Raw genomic sequence first — 17311 nt, 5'->3', positions numbered from 1 at the left:
AACGGTTTTACAGGTTGAGGAATCTATCCCTGTCATGATTAATGTGTTATATGACTAATTTTAAATATACCACCTATAAACGAAAGTACTTCTCATGAATCTTGGAGAAGAAATATATGATCCTACTTAAAAAATTGACATATACAATGTTTTTCTTTTTAATAGCTTTCATTATTCTATATTATTAACTACTGAATAATTTTTGAGTTTTATAATCTATGAATGAAGCCAATAGTGCAGCATATTTAACAAGTAGAATTCTACCGTAAATACTTTGATTGTTACAAGTTAACATATTTTGAGTGCTTTGATATATATACCTATATATATATTATATATATATATATATATTTTTTTTTTTTTTGCATGAGCAGGCACTGGGAATCGAACCCAGTGCAGAACTCTGCCACTGAGCCACTGTCGCACCGCCCTCTGACAAATTTTTTTATATAAGATATAAAAGCTTTTAGTTTATGGTTCTCATACTGCCCTATAAGCCTCTGTAGTACTAACAACATTCAGTTTCTTTTTGCTTAACAAAATTCATTAACACAGGGTAAGCATATGGAATATTTCCAGATGAGCAAGTAACATTTAGTACAAAATGCTTGGCAATCAATCAGAGAATATCTGTACTAAAATGACTGTTCAGAACTTCTTGGACTTTATGAATCAATCTATTTGCTCCACTTTGTTTAAGGATGAGAAAAAATTCATCATAGGTGATATCAGTATATCCCATCTATGACAACCAATCATTTGCAACAGATTACTCTTTATTCCCTATAAGATGGGGCATTTAGGGCAATAAATTTCCCTCTTAGCACTGCCTTTGCTGCATCCCATAAGTTTTGATATGTTGTGTTTTCATTTTCATTCACCCCGAGGTATTTACTAATTTCTCTTGCAATTTCTTCTTTGACCCACTCGTTGTTTAACAGTGTGTTGTTGAACCTCCACGTATTTGTGAAATTTCTGGCACTCCGCCTATTATTGATTTCCAACTTCATTCCTTTATGATCCGAGAAAGTGTTGTGTATGATTTCAATCTTTTTAAATTTGTTAAGACTTGCTTTGTGACCCAGCATATGGTCTATCTTTGAGAATGATCCATGAGCACTTGAGAAAAAGGTGTATCCTGCTGTTGTGGGATGTAATGTCCTATAAATGTCTGTTAAGTCTAGCTCCTTTATAGTAATATTCAGATTCTCTATTTCTTTATTGATCCTCTGTCAAGATGTTCTGTCCATTGATGAGAGTGGGGAATTGAAGTCTCCAACTATTATGGTATTTGTGTCTATTTCCCTTTTCAGTGTTTGCAGTATATTCCTCACGTATTTTGGGACATTCTGGTTCGGTGCGTAAATATTTATGATTGTTATGTCTTCTTGTTTAATTGTTCCTTTTATTAGTATATAGTGTCCTTCTTTGTCTCTTTTAACTGTTTTACATTTGAAGTCTAACTTGTTGGATATTAGTATAGCCACTCCTGCTATTTTCTGGTTGTTATTTGCATGAAATATCTTTTCCCAACCTTTCACTTTCAACCTATGTTTATCTTTGGGTCTAAGATGTGTTTCCTGTAGACAGCATATAGAAGGATCCTGTTTTTTAATCCATTCTGCCATTCTATGTCTTTTGATTGGGGAATTCAGGCCATTAACATTTAGTGTTATTACTGTTTGGATAATATTTTCCTCTACCATTTTGCCTTTTGTATTATATATATCATATCTGACTTTCCTTCTTTCTACACTCTTCTCCATACCTCTCTCTTCTGGCTTTTCGTATCTGACTCTAGTGCTCCCTTTAGTATTTCTTGCAGAGCTGGTCTCTTGGTCACAAATTCTCTCAGTGACTTTTTGTCTGAGAATGTTTTAATTTCTCCCTCATTTTTGAAGGACAATTTTGCTGGATATAGGAGTCTCGGTTGGCAGTTTTTCTCTTTTAGTAATTTAAATATATCATCCCACTGTCTTCTAGCTTCCATGGCTTCTGTTGAGAAATCTACACATAGTCTTATTGGGTTTCCCTTGTATGTGATGGATTGTTTTTTGCTTGCTGCTTTCAAGAGCCTCTCTTTCTCTTTGACCTCTGACATTCTAACTAGTAAGTGTCTTGGAGAACGCCTATTTGGGTCTAATCTCTTTGGGGTGCGCTGCACTTCTTGGATCTGTAATTTTAGGTCTTTCATAAGAGTTGGGAAATTTTCAGTGATAATTTCTTCCATTAGTTTTTCTCCTCCTTTTCCCTTCTCTTCTCCTTCTGGGACACCCACAACATGTATATTTATGCGCTTCATATTGTCCTTGAGGTCCCTGATACCCTGTTCAAATTTTTCCATTCTTTTCCCGATAGTTTCTGTTTCATTTTGGAATTCAGATGTTCCATCCTCCATATCACTAATTCTATCTTCTGTCTCTTTGAATCTATCATTGTCGGTATCCATTGTTTTTTCCATCTTTTCTACTTTGTCCTTCACTTCCATAAGTTCTGTGATTTGTTTTTTCAGTTTTTCTATTTCTTCTTTATGTTCAGCCCATGTCTTCTTCATGTCCTCCCTCAATTTATCGATTTTGTTTTTGAAGAGGTTTTCCATTTCTGTTTGTATATTCAGCATTAGTTGTCTCAGCTCTTGTATCTCATTTGAACTATTGGTTTGTTCCTTTGACTGGGCCATATTTTCAATTTTTTGAGCGTGATCCATTATCTTCTGCTGGCGTCTGCGCATTTAGACAGATTTCCCTGGGTGTTGGATCCAAAAGTTTGGAAGATTTTTCTGTGAAATCTCTGGGTTCTGTTTTTCTTATCCTGCCCAGCAGGTGGCGCTCGTGGCACACGTTTTTCTGCGGGTCCCACCAGAAAAAAGTGCTGTAGGTCCTTTAACTTTGGAAAACTCTCGCTGTCCAGGAGGTTCGCTAGCTTAAGCTGCTTGGAAGAGTGCCAGCTGGCCCGGGGTCTGAACGCGGGCAGGGTCGCTGGCCGCCACAGCCTGGGAAAGCGCCCGTCCAAATTTCCTAGTTGGTTCGGGGTGCCAAGCGTGGCGGGAGGGCGCCAGCCACAGCCCCCACCCGGTAGAGTGTACTGTTCCCAGGGAATCACTGGTTTGGAAGGGCCCCCTCCCCCCCATCACCGTTCTCCGTGGCCTGGGGATTTCCGATCCAATTCTCTCAGTTGTTCCAGGGGGCTGCGCGTGGTGTGGGCGCCAGCCCCCGCGGTTTGAGGGGACCGCCTGTCCAATTCTCCCAGCCGGCCCGGGGAGGGGGAAGGGAGTGACTCCGGCTGCTTGCCGCCCTGCCCGGTGAAGCCCGCGCCCCTCGGCGATCTCACTAGAGCGGGTTCTCTCAGCCAACCAGCCGTTCCAGGATGGGGTATGCTGTCTTTTTTATCTCTGTTGTGGCTTTGGGGGGCTGTTCTGTATCGTTTCTACTCCCCTAGTAGCTGTTCTGGAGGAGAAACTAAGATCCGCGCGTCTTACTAAGCCGCCATCTTCTCCGGAAGTGCCTCAATTGCTATATCTTTATTATTAATGTTGTTGTGCCAGTTTGAAAGGATTATGTACCCTAGGAAGGCCATGTTTTAATCACAGTCCCATGCTGTGGAGGCAGCCTTTTCTTTTAAACCTTATTCCACACTATATGTTGGAAACTCAATTAAATTATCTACCCAGAGCTGTGACTCACCCAATTGTGAGTATTAACCTTGTTTAGATGGAGATGTGACTCCACCCATTCGAGGTGGGTCTTTATTACTTTAGGGAATCATTTGAAAGAGGAAGTGCTTTGGAAAAAAGCTGGAGAGCCACAGGAGAGCCATGAGAACCAGGAGAGCCCATGCGGCAGAGACGTTGGAAGATGAAAGAATACACCTCAGGGGAGCTTCAGGAAACAAGAAGCCTGCAGAGAAAGCTAGCAAGCATTGCTATGTTCACCATGTGTCTCTCCAGTTGACAGAGAAACCCTGAATTTCACTGGACTTTCTTGAATGAAATTAACCTCTTGTTGGTGCATTAATTTGGACGTTTTTATAGACTAGCTTTAATTGGGACATATTCATGGACTTAGAACTGTAAACTAGCAACTTAATAAATTCCTCCTTTGAAAAGACGTTCCATTTCTGATATATTTCATCCTGGCAGCTTGAAAACTAGGACAATTATTTATTATTACTGGGCACTGATTATTAAGCCTTTCAAACCCTGACACTGTTTCAAGGTTGCCAAGAGTTATCCTTCAATTTAGTTCTCTGTATTTCTACAGTGTAATTTTTTTTTAAATAAAGAATTGTCTTCAAGGTAAGCTGCTATATATTAGCCATATATCACTTAAAAGAGCATGAAATAATAATTCAAGATATATATGTATAAAAATGCGTATTTTGAGAACTAGTAGTTTTCTGTTTCTAGAACATATGCTAAGTAAATAAGTGACTATATGTGGAGTTGGAGCGGTAAAATTCAGGTGGATTTAGAGATTATTCATTCTCTTCCATGCTACAGATTTGTAAATTGATTGTTGGTGCTGATCTTTTATTTTTCCTATTTGTCTTTTCATATATATATACATATTAGATGATTAATAACAGATAGCAGGTAATATAAAAACTTCAGTTAATGAAAACCAGTAGAAAAACATTCAATAATCCTGATGACAACTAATGAGGACCTAACCTAGAGCATTAACCAAAAGATTGAAAGTGTGGAAATGTGAAGGCAGAAGGAATCATATCTTTGTAACTGGCTGGGTAATAGATGCTGAACTCTCAATGAATATGTGGGAAAAACTATAACTGAAATTCTATTAAAGAAAATTTATCATCCTACCTATTTCAAATGAATTTAAACTAGAGAGCATTTATCAAAGATTGTTTTCCTTTAAAATGAACTAGAAGCTTAAATTTATGATATTGATATGTAATGTGGATCAGAAGCCCTAATCTCTAGCCGTGATTAGCTAACAGGGAACTGTGATACTTATTTTACTCAGCTCCAGACCCAACTTTTTTTTATGCTCTGCTCTATAAAGCTGAGTCTCTAATTTTGCACACTAGATCTTTCTTTCATAACTGGTTTTGTTAAGTTCTAAGATGAGTCATTAGAGATAGACTGGAATGCAGGAGCAGGCTCCTGTGGTTTGCTTATTATCCTTAATAGCATCATCCCACAATGTCTTCGCATCAAGGTTGTATAGCTGCTTTCTGCTTCCACATTTTTTCCCATCTCATGGTTCCCTTAGTGATAGCAGCACCAATAGAGATCCCACCTCAGAGTCTTTGTCTTAATACCATACAAATCCTCCTCCAGGCTTCTAGATTCTGGTAACTAGAAATTCCTACCTTTATTTCCCCAATTCTATGAATGATAACTGTTTGCTGGTTAAAAAATCTGTATTACTTCTGTGTTCCCTTTCCATCTTTTTAGTCCATATATATATATAATTGATCCTTGTATTAATTTTCTTCACCCTGATATACACCTTGCAAAACAAAAGATGCCAATTTCACTTAATTCTTCAGCCTCAGGGAATGCACCTCATCTTTAAATTCTCCGGCAAACTAGCTCCTCCCGTATGATTTAAGTTTACTACAGATATTTTTTCCTTCAGAGAAACATTTAATAACTCTAAAGCTCCTCTGCATTTTCAGTTGTATTAACTGGATTTGAATCTTCAGTTGCTGAGATGGCCGTCATCTGGAAAATACCTTATATTACCCACCCCATGATGGTGGGGATCTCAAGAGGAAACAAATCTACTCAAATGTTTCAAATAAAGATATTTTAATGAAGAAGCTTTTTTCAGAGATATGAGAAAACTTGACAGAACTAACAAGGAATGTTGAGGCAATCATAGTTTAGTCACAATCTGAAACCCAGTCCATTGTCTAGGCTTAAGGAGCAAAGGGAGAAAGGGAAACCTATGGAGATCTGGAGCTATGAAGCAGATAACCCCTAACAGGAACTTCAAGGATAGAGATCCAGCTAATCTCAGAAATATGGCCCCACCCAGAGAAGGAGAGTAAAGAAATATCCCGACCTCTCTCCTCCTTCACTCTGAGGACGCTTAATTGGACAAAAACAATCCTAAGACAGTTGAAAAGAACAGTTTGATCAGGAACTACATGTAGATCAGTCTCTACAGACATAAAGCAGGGAAAGGCAGATGAAGAGCAGACTTTCCTTAGGGACACAAATAGAGAAAAGGTGGCAAATACCCACACCCTCACTACCAGAACGTAAACTTAGGCAAGGTACATAGCCATCCCTTACCCCAAACATCTTCATACTAAAAATTTGCTATGTATGACTCACGAATATTTTCTCAGTATCACTATATCTTTTCCAGTGACTGCTATTTTTAAATTGCCATAGATTCTTATCACTTTCCATCTTTGAAAAAGAACACTTTTGAGGACACACCACTAAATATTACCGGGAAAGACGTTGCCAGAACTTCTACACTTAATTGAGAGAAATAGGACCTTTGGGGGCAATTTTTTTTCCCTTAACACAAAATCACTTGAGCCATGTCAAATCACACAAATGTGCTGTGAATAGGAATCCATTGTTCTGAGTTTAGAGTAGAACAGGATTGTGTGTGAATGCCCATTTGTGTGAGTAATTGGGTACTACAAAATTGGGTAGCGCCTACAGAGTTCTTTGAAGAAGATACTCAGAAATAGCCTTGACCCAAGTCTTCCAATGAAGAAAATACTATGCATGCACCAGTGGTAACTCAGTTGGGAAGTAGAAACCTGGATCAGTAACAAGACCCAAATTAGTATGGCTGGTTATGACACAGTGCATTCAAGGTTTAAAGTATCTCAACACAGTCTCTAAGTTTAGAACTGTACAAGCATATATGTGTACTACACACACGCACACACACATACACACACACACACACACACACTTTTTTCTGTCTTTCTCTTTTTTCCCAAGGTTGGCATAGAATTTCTGTCTTGGGAAAAGCCCTCGGTTAGCAAAAAAACCTCAAGTGGAAAGGACTTCATCCAGAGAAATTTGAAAGCCAACAACAAAATCAATGGCAAAGTTGCATCAATCAGATTCTTACAGTTTTTTCTAATCATGGCATTTGGACTAGGACTTACCCATGTGAATTGAAATAACTCACTAGAATCTTAGACAATTTATTCTGTACTTTTTCTTATAAGGACAGGTGGGTACCAAGTGATTAAAGGAAAAACCAAAGGAATTATAGTTTTACCCTAGATCATATTTATATTTAAATAGATAATTCTAAAATAAAATTAGACTATTTCACAAACTAATCTTACATGACTTATGAATGTTAAATGAACAAGAATTAAACTTATTGTGTATTGATGTTTGTTTAATTTTCTAAACCACTTAGGATTTTGGAGACATTGATATTTCATAAAGCTTGGGTGGTATTTGTTAATCAATATGATCTGATTTCATTAAATGGGAAATGGCTTTCAGTAACTTGGTTATTTCTCATTTCCACCATTTTTATAATAAGTACTAATGCAATATCCATATGTACTTCAATAACATATAAGTACATTTTAATAAATATTTGAATAGCTTTAAAATGGGAAATTCAATATTAACATATATCTACATAATAAGATATGGAAAATATAGAAAATTTATGTTTTGTAGTCCTGGAACTTGGAGACAAGAATCTTGGGTTTGAGTCAAATATTCTGCTAAGTAGTTACTTGTATTTGGTTAATATACTTAATCTCTGGGCCTTATTCCCAGACTTGTAAAATGAGAAGGTTTATATATATTATCTTCAGCTATCTTTCAGGATTTAAAAAGTGAGTGTGTGTGTGTGTGTGTATGTGAAAGAGAGAGAGAGTGTTCATTCATGGTATTGTGTTACTTATTTGAAATAGCAATCAAATGAGATGAAGAATGTCAGTTTTAAACCGTCTTCATGAAATGAGAGCTGTTTTCCACTCTTTAAGGTGCCTAGTTATCCAAAGTGTAGTTACTAGGGTAACATAAAATTCTGCTTAATTGTTTATTTTATGTCTTTTTTGGGGAGTTAATAAAGCAGCGATTGTTACAGTTTTTGCCCAAAGACATTTAATTAGTTTTATATGCAGTTATGCTTATGGTACTTTTAAATAATAAGCAGTTGGTTTACATCTTACTAACTTATGACAAAAACATTATAATAAGCACTCTGACCTAAGCATTAACATTTGTCCTTGACTCTAAAATCTGACCCAGTGAAGAGTGTGGTTCTTTATCATAAAACACATACAAGTGTCTACTCTTCTCTCCAAGAATATAAAATACTTTCCCCGAGCTTTCAATGAAAATCAAAACATCTTCTATGTTTTGGTGCAAAAAGCACATGTTGTTGGCTCTTTGACAGGTTTTAAAGTTCAACTTCTTGAAAAATAAATATTTGAATAGGCCATATAGACTTTGATATTATGCAGCTTTTGGAATCCAGAACCTCTTGGCTACTGGGTTAGTAACCTTTCTGACCACTGTCATTACCCCTCTATCCTATACAGGACCTGTACCTCCACATATTGTAATGCCAATTTTGCACTTGTTCTCAATCCATCCTTTTATGCTTCTCCTACACTTTACATTAAACATATTTGATGCCATATTGCCCAAGTTGCAGGATCCTGCCTTTATCATGCATCATTTTAATCACTTTTTTTGACAACTGCTTTGCTCCATTTTCTTCTCATCTTTCTTACTCCAATGCCCGTTAACCTTTGACCCATCCTAAAATTGTTCTCCCTGGTCCAAGAATGATGTTACAGAACATACTGAAAAAGGCACAAAAAAGGAATTGATAATTCCAAACACGTTTGGTCTCCAAATTCACCTGATCTATGCATTTAATTCAGTGATAAACAGATATCCTTATTCATTCTCTATTCACATACTCCATTCTTTGTCTTCTATGTCTGTTAGTCTGCGGCGGTGCGACTGAGGCTCAGTGGCAGAATTCTCGCCTGCCATGTCAGAGACGCGGGTTCGATTCCCAATGCCTGCCCATGAAATCTATATCCTGTAGTCTGGCTTCTCAGAGTCCAGCACAACACAACCTTTAAACACACATAGAATTAAAAGAAAACTTGTCACCTGCTATGACTACACAACTCTAAAAAATCTCTTAAAATAACTCTGAGAATCAATCTATATTTGCTTTAACTAAATAACTGCTTTAATTTCAAGAATGGAGAACTCAGTGTTCTACAGGGCAGAACTTCCCATTTCAGATAATTCTATTGCTTTAGAATGTTCTCCCACATATGAAATGAAACCTAAAATAATATACTATCTACGCTATTCTATTTAAATTATAAAAGTTGGATACAATGATTTACCTAATTTTAAACTTTTGAAGATAAATACATTACTTTTATAAACTTGACATTTCTGAAAAATGTTGAGCTTTTCCATTTGTTGATTTATTTGTTTGCTTTTACTTTGTTCTTTGTTAACTACTTTGACTCAGATGATAATTTTTCCAAGAGTAGCTGTGAGTGTCTTCAGGATGATTGACCAACCAATCGACAAACAAGCAAACAAACAAACAGAAAAAGCAATCTCTCTTATACCCGAAGTGTGTTACATCTGAATTTATTAATAATGAAAAGAAATGTGATTTCCAGTGTGGTTGTTAGCAGAAGAGTTATATCTTAATTTATTAAAAAGATGTGTTTTTCACTGAAATTTACTATTAAATAAAATTCTTCCTAAGCAAATATGCTTTATATATTAAACACAAATCCATAGAAAAAAGTATACCTTGATTTTTCAGAGAATTTCAAACCACCTATAGTCTTTGAAAACAGCTATATCCCTATTTCAGCTTTAATAGCACTCTGCTTACTGAAACAAAGCACTAAAAAAGAAAATATTTTTCAATTATAAGAGGGCTTCCTCTAATGTTTCCCAGAAATTTAAGAGATTGCTGTCAAGTGTTAATAGCAATCTCAGGAAGGAACCTTTCAATGTGATTAAGTTATATTATGGTTTATGTTCAAGGTCAAAATACATAGGTACACAGAATACATTATTATATAAGAAAGCAGGGATAGAATGAAAGATAAATGTGTACTTGAGTAACTGAGAAAGAAGTGATATCTCATGTCTTAATCCTAAAAGTAGAAATAGAATTGGATTGCTAGAGGAAAAATAAGGAATTGCAGATCACGAAAGATGGAATACATTAGCAAATTTGTGGAATGAGAAACAGTTCAGTTGAGTCTCAGGAGCACTGAGAAGACAGTTCCACTGAAAAACTTGTGGTTCTAATTTAGGAAAAAACATTTGTGTGATCCTTTTGTTTTCAAAGTCATTTCCTCTGTATTCATCTTATTGATTTTCAAAGTGACCTTGTTCAGTAATCAGAGTATCATGTAGTGCACTAACTTACACAAAAACAAAAACTATGTAATAGGTAGTGAGATATCAGGAATTTACTGGGCTGTATACAGTAAGGGTAGTTATATAACTAAACCTTAATTATAAATTTGAGGAGTTTGATCTTATTTTTTTTCAGTACTGAGAAATTATAGCATTGTGGAAGATAAATATTTTCCTGTTCTCAAATCACAAAATTAGAATTGGAAAAATGTGCTACGGTAATTTCAAAAGCATTTGATTTCACCCAAATTAAATACAGATAAAATATAACCCTATCTAGTATGTAATGCCTTGAATTAAAGTATTAATTCTAACAGTCTCTTCTTCTACATTAAACAAAATTATGACTGGGTTATTTTCCTCCATTTTGTGGTTTTCCATGGAAAAAATGCTTTGTGGCTTTAAACTTTTATATACTTGTTTGAAAAAAAGGAAAGGATTTCACGCTAGGATAATTTATAAGTTTTCTGAATATTACTGATTAAACCATTTATCTTATACTAGACAGTAATATAAATAGCATAAAGGGTCATTTGGAAGTCCAATTTTGGTAAAACTTGAATTTGATGTTTAAATCGAATCTGAACCATAATTTCTACAAGATTTGAAAAATGATATGAGTATCTGTCAAATTCTTATGGTACAAAAATATTTGTGTAACACCATGTTTAATGCCATATAGTTCTGAAAATCATTTAGGGAAAGGCAGCCAAAGTAGAATTAAATTGGTGTCATGAAGATCAAAATGGTGTCTGTGAAAATAACTTTTGAAATGACACAACATCCTTGTGCATTCAAATTATATGGACTGTTCTTGGATAATATTTTCAGAATTACTTACTACTGATGTGCAGATAGAGTAAAAAAGTATTTCAAGTTTCAAGCAGTTTGTTATTTCTTGATGAGATCTTTACTTTTTCCAAGGCAAATGGTAGTTGCAAAATTAAGAACTCTACAAAGAGGTTCTTATAGAACAGGCAAAATTTCAAGTTCTTGGACAGTATATGATCATCCTTGCTGTTTTTCTTTCTCTGCATTCAGTATAATTTATACTGTACAGTGGCTATGCCATTCTAAGAAATTTGCTACTCCCATAGGGAAAATGGGTGCAGATGGATACCTAAGCATAATGGTATATTTCAGTAATATTCTTTTGAGTAATAAGCTATATTATAGCTTACAACCTGAAATTGTAGTTTTTTTTCCTTTTGAAAATTAAACAAATGTTTCACTCTTTTTATCGTGTTCTTTTTTATTAATAGATGTAACATTTGTATGAGTTCTGTCATTTAAAGAGGATTTTTCAATTTTTGACTTTCAGTTATGCTGAAATAAGATCTTGCTGGAGAATGTTCACCACAGAAACAACTATAAAACTTGTATTTAACAGAAAATACTAGAGATTAACAGAAGCAGACAGACACTGGTGAACAGCATATGCGCTGAGGAGAAACAGTATGATTAGCTCCCCATTTCTGTGGCTTTTAGCCTGGACTAACCATATCCCACAGGTCAGTTCAGTGGCAGCAGCAGCACTTGTGGAAATCTGTGAAGACCTATCGGTGAGGAATCAAGAAACTGGTGGCAGAACACCATCACGAAGTGAGCGGAAGAATTCCAGAAAAAAAAGTGCCAGAAAAAGGATACCAAAATGTTGCCCATAAACATTGCTGATTGACATCTGAACCATGCATGCATGGAACAAACTTAAAGTAGCTCAGCCATTGAGCTATGAACTGACATTGAAACTGCCATTTGTGAAACAGTTTTTAGTTAACGCAGAACCAAAAAAATTTGCTTGCTAATCAAAAGAAATTATAACAATCAGAGAAATATAATGCAACCTCAAATCTCCCCAATTTAACATTTGTATACCTAGGATACAATCCAAAACTACCTGCATATAAAGACCAAGAAAATGGACACATTCCCAAGAGAAAATCAGAGCAACAAGTCTTGAATCTAATATGAACTTGTTTAACTAACGGATAAGAGCTTTATAATAGCTAATTAAAACTAACCTCAGTGATATAAAAGGAAAAATATTCTCATGACCTTGAATGAAAAAAAAAGAACTAGGAAATCTTAGGACAAACAGAACTGATAAAAACCAAAATAGAAATTCTAGATCTGGAAAATAAAAAGTTAGAAAAAAATCACTATATAAGCTTATAAAACAACTGGGTATGATAGAGAAATGATTAGGTGTACTAGAAAATAGATCAATAGAAATTATACAAGAGAAATAGTAGAGGGAAAATATATTGGAAAAAGACAAATTAATAGACCTTCAGCAACTTTTTAGAAAATATAAAATAGACCAACATATTATAATTGAAAATAAGTAAGGAGAGGAGAAGAGAAATGGAATAAAAAATAATTTGAAGAAATAATCAAAATTTTCCCAAACTGATGGAAAGACAAATTTATAGATACAAGACATCATCAAATACCAAGCAGAATAAACACCAGAGAAAACTACATCAAGAAACATCAAAGTCAATCCTTTGAAAGCCAAACATAAAGAGTGACTCATGAAAGCAGGTAAGAAAGAATGGCATATTGCATACAGTGGATCAATAATTTGATCAATTACTGATTTCTCATCAGAAACCACGGAGTCCTAAAGAGAGTTAAGTACTTTTTTAAGTGGTTAAATTAAATGACAATTGTGCTGGTTTGAAGCTTATTTACCCCAGAAAAGGCCATGTTCTTTTAACCCATTCCTGTTGGTGCAGATCTATTGTGGGTGGTACATTTTGGTTAGGTTATTTCACTTAAGATGTGACCCAGCCCATTCAAGGTGGATCTTAATCCTTTTCTGGAGTCCTTTATGGTAGCATAAAATGCAGAAAATGGAAACAGAGCTTAGAGAGAGAAACACCACTGAAAGAACTTTGGAGAAAACTTAGAGAAAAAGTCCCAGAGAAGCAAGCAAAGACCCACAGAAACTGAAAGAGCCACTGATGCCAGTACCTGAAAGCAAAGAAACTCATGAGTGAAGGACCAGCAGATGCTGGCCATGTGCCATGCTATCTGATAGAGGAACTCCAGATGCCAGTGACCTTTCTTCAGAGATGGTATCATCCTGCTAATGCCTTAATTGTGACATTTTCATGGTCTTAAAACTGTAAATTTGCAAATGAATAAATTCTCTTGTAAAACCCAATCAATTTCTGGTATATTGTATTTCAACAGCTTTAGCAAACTGAAGTATCAATCAATCCAGAATTCTATATCTATCAAAGTAATGGATTTCCAGGTAAAAGATAACTATGAGAATTCTTTTCCATTATAACTATACTGCAATCTATGTTTTGTGAATTTCCTCAGGATGAAGGAATATGATACCAGATGAAACCAGATCCACAAAAAAGACTGAGGAGCATCAAAAATAACACATATCCAGGGCAATGTGATGGTGGCTCAGCAGGCAAAATTTTCACCTGCCATGCTGGAGACTGGGTTTGCTTATCAGTGCAAGCCCATGAAAGAAATGATAATAATACATATTCAGGCAAAGACAATTTTTATTCCCTGTGATTTCTTCCATTAACTTATTGTTGTAAATCATATAATCATTTAAAGCAAGAAATGTTTGCATCCAAATAATCAGAAAAAAGACAGGAAAGGATAAACAAAGGAAGAAAACATCAAAAAAGGCAAGTAGAAATCATATGATAAACTGGTTGATTAATCCCTACAAGAACAATAATCATATTAAAAGTTAATGAAGGATTTGAGGGTGGTGCTATGGTGGCTCAGTGGCAGAATTCTCACCTGCCAAGCCAGAATTCTCACCTGCCAAGCCAAAGACCTGGGTTTGATTCCTGATGCCTGTCTATGCAAAAAAAAAAGTTAATGTAGGATTTGAGAGAAGATGATGGAGTGGGGTGGACTTAATTCACCCCTGCTGCATGGGAGAAGACAGGGGATGAGGACAGAATGATCAGGATTGAGGTCCTGGGAGGGTGAGTGATCAAAGAGAGTCTTTAGTATTTACTGGGGAGGAGAGAGGTGAGGGGATTGGGAAAAGGAGAGCAGGGTGGGTCTGAACAGTCATGATCCCCGCAAGGGGTGGACAGCAGTACACAGGGAAGTGTGGATCCAAGGGAACTTAACACCCCTCTGTTCCAGTCTGCCCTAGCAGATGGCTGGGGAAATCTCCCCAAAGTGGCTCCACAGCAAGGTGACTTGAGGGGAGCCCAGAGGCTCACTTAGCCATCCACCGCAAAAGGTGTGCCCATCCAAGTTCTAAGAGCAATCACCCAGCTGGGGACTGTTGAATAGCCATCCTGACAGGCACAGTGAGCAGCTGATCCACTGAATGCTGAGTGCAGTGAATCAGCTGTACCTCCAGGGACTGTGATTGTCTCCTAAATCCCACCACCACAGAGACCATCTTCCCAGCCAGCTGCTGCAGTCAAGGAGAGGTGAGCATGAAGAAAGGAGGTGTCTTAGGAGCACCAGCTGCTGGGAAAAAGCAGTAAGTTCAGTCTGGCAAACTCCTTACCTGCTTAGGATTTTTTTTGGTAATGTTTTTTCTATATATTTATTAATACTATTATTATGTTTTTATGTGTTTCATATTTATATATTTGGGTTCATTTATATTATTTTTTTATTTTTGTTTTTTCTTACTTATCATTTTAAAATTTTCTCTCCTTTCTCTGGGCACCAGATTGAGTTCATTCTCAATATATCTTGGAGTGGTCTTCTTCTGACTTTAGGGCTTCTACTGTTGAGGAGCTTTTTTCATATTTTTATATTTTTATTATTATTTATTTTTGATGGATTCATGGGCTGAGAATTGAGCCCAGCTATTCCACGTGGTGGGTGGATATCCTGCCATTTTACCTGTATACCTCTGCCTAGCTTTTAATAGACCCTCAAGTAGAATTGTACCCCCACATGAGATCTGAGCATTATTTGGGGAGGGAATTACTGACAAACCAAGTGCTAAAGGGAATCTTCAATGCCAAACCAAGTAAATACAAAAGTTTAGGTGAATGAAGGAAACCAACTTAAAAATAACCATATTAAGATGATCAAACACCCTGAAAAAAAAAGAAAATCACAAAGCATGTGAAGATTCAAGCAGAAATGGCCCAGTCAAATGACCAAATCAATCACCTGAGAGGACACAGAATATGGAAAAACTACTCATGGTTATTTATAAAGAAATAAAACTATCAAGAAGACAGTAGAAAAGCATAAAGAAGAATTCAAAAGCTTAAACAGAAAAATGGCAGCTCTCACAGAGATGAAAGATAAAGTAGGCCAAATTAGAAATATACTAGAGACACCTGACAGCAGATCTGAAGATGTAGGAGGAAGAACAAATGATCTAGATAAGAGAACAATTGAACTAAACTACACAAAAGCAAGAATGGCAGAAAGAAGGGAAAAAATGGGGCTGGATCTTAGGGAGATGATGAACAAAAGGCTTACAAATATAAGTACCACTGGTGTTGCAGAAGAAGAGAAGAATAAAGGGCTGGAAAGGATAATTGAAGATATAATTGGGGAAAATTACCCAACCCTTATAAAAGACAAAAAAATGCAAATCAAAGAGGCCCCATGAACTCCAAATAGAATAAATCCAAACAGGCCAATTCCAAGACACATACTAACAAAACTGTCAAATGTTCAAGAGAAGTAGGAATTCTGAAAAGCATCATGAGAAAAGCAATCTACTACATAAAAGGCAAAAATAGAGACTGAGTTCAGACTATTCAACAGGCACATGGAGGCAGGAAGCCAATGTTATGATATATTTAAGATCCTGACTGAGAAAGGCCTCCAGTAAAGAATTTAAATCTTCAATGACAAACAAAGACTTAGAGAACTAGTCAACAAGAGACCTGCTTTATAAGAAATACTAAGAAATTCTGTCAACTGAATAAAAAGACAGGAGAGGGAGCTCTGGAGGAAGGCAGAGAATTGAAGAGTATCTGTCAGGGTAATTTAAAGGATAAAAAGAGAGAGAGGGAGAAGAATATATAGATCTGACAAATAAAAAAACTAAAGGATAAGATGGTAGATGCAAGAACTGCTTTTGCAGTAATATTCTAGTTTTCCAGCTGCTGGAATATGATATATTAGAAATGGAATGGCTTTTTAAAAAGGGGAAGTTAATAAACTGCTAGTTTACAGTACTAAGGCCATGAAAATGTCCCAAATAAAGTGTCTATAAAAATGTTCAAATTGAGGCATCCATGGAAAAATACCTTGGTTCAAGAAGGCCAATGACGTTCAGGGTTTCTCTCTCAACTGGGAAGACCCATGACAAACATGGCAGTATCTACTAGCTTTCTTTCTTGGCTTCTTGTTTCATGAAGCTCCTCCAGAGGTGTTTTCCTTCTTCATCTCCAAAGGTCTCTGGCTGCGCAGGTTCTGTGATTCTCATGACTCTATCATCATTCTGAAGCTTTCTCCAAAATGATTCCTCTTTTAAAGATTCCAGTAAATCGATCAAGACTCACATAGAATGGGTGGAGTCACATCTCCCTCTACTCAAAAATTAATACCCATGATTGGGTGAGTCACATTTCAGTGGACATAATCTAATCAAATTTTCAACACAAAGTGCTGAATAGGGTTTAAGACAAATGGTTCTTCCCACAAGATTGGATTAGGATTAAGGCATGTTTTTTCTAGAATGCACAAATCCTTTCAAACCTGCACAAATAATAACTTCGAACATTAATGGACCAATTAAAACATACAATTGACTGAATGGATTAAAAAAATATCATCTGTCCATCTTTATACTATTTATTTGAGATGCATCTTAGACCCAAGGACATAAATTGATTGAAAGTTAAAGGATGGAAAAAGATGTTCTACGCAAGGTGTAACCAAAAGAAAGCAGGAGTAGCTATACTAATATCAGACAAAACAAACTTTAGACATAAAACA

Source organism: Tamandua tetradactyla, chromosome 7, assembly GCF_023851605.1.
Source record: "Tamandua tetradactyla isolate mTamTet1 chromosome 7, mTamTet1.pri, whole genome shotgun sequence".
In the NCBI taxonomy this organism is placed as follows: domain Eukaryota; kingdom Metazoa; phylum Chordata; class Mammalia; order Pilosa; family Myrmecophagidae; genus Tamandua; species Tamandua tetradactyla.
Note: the sequence above shows the minus strand (reverse complement) of the source record.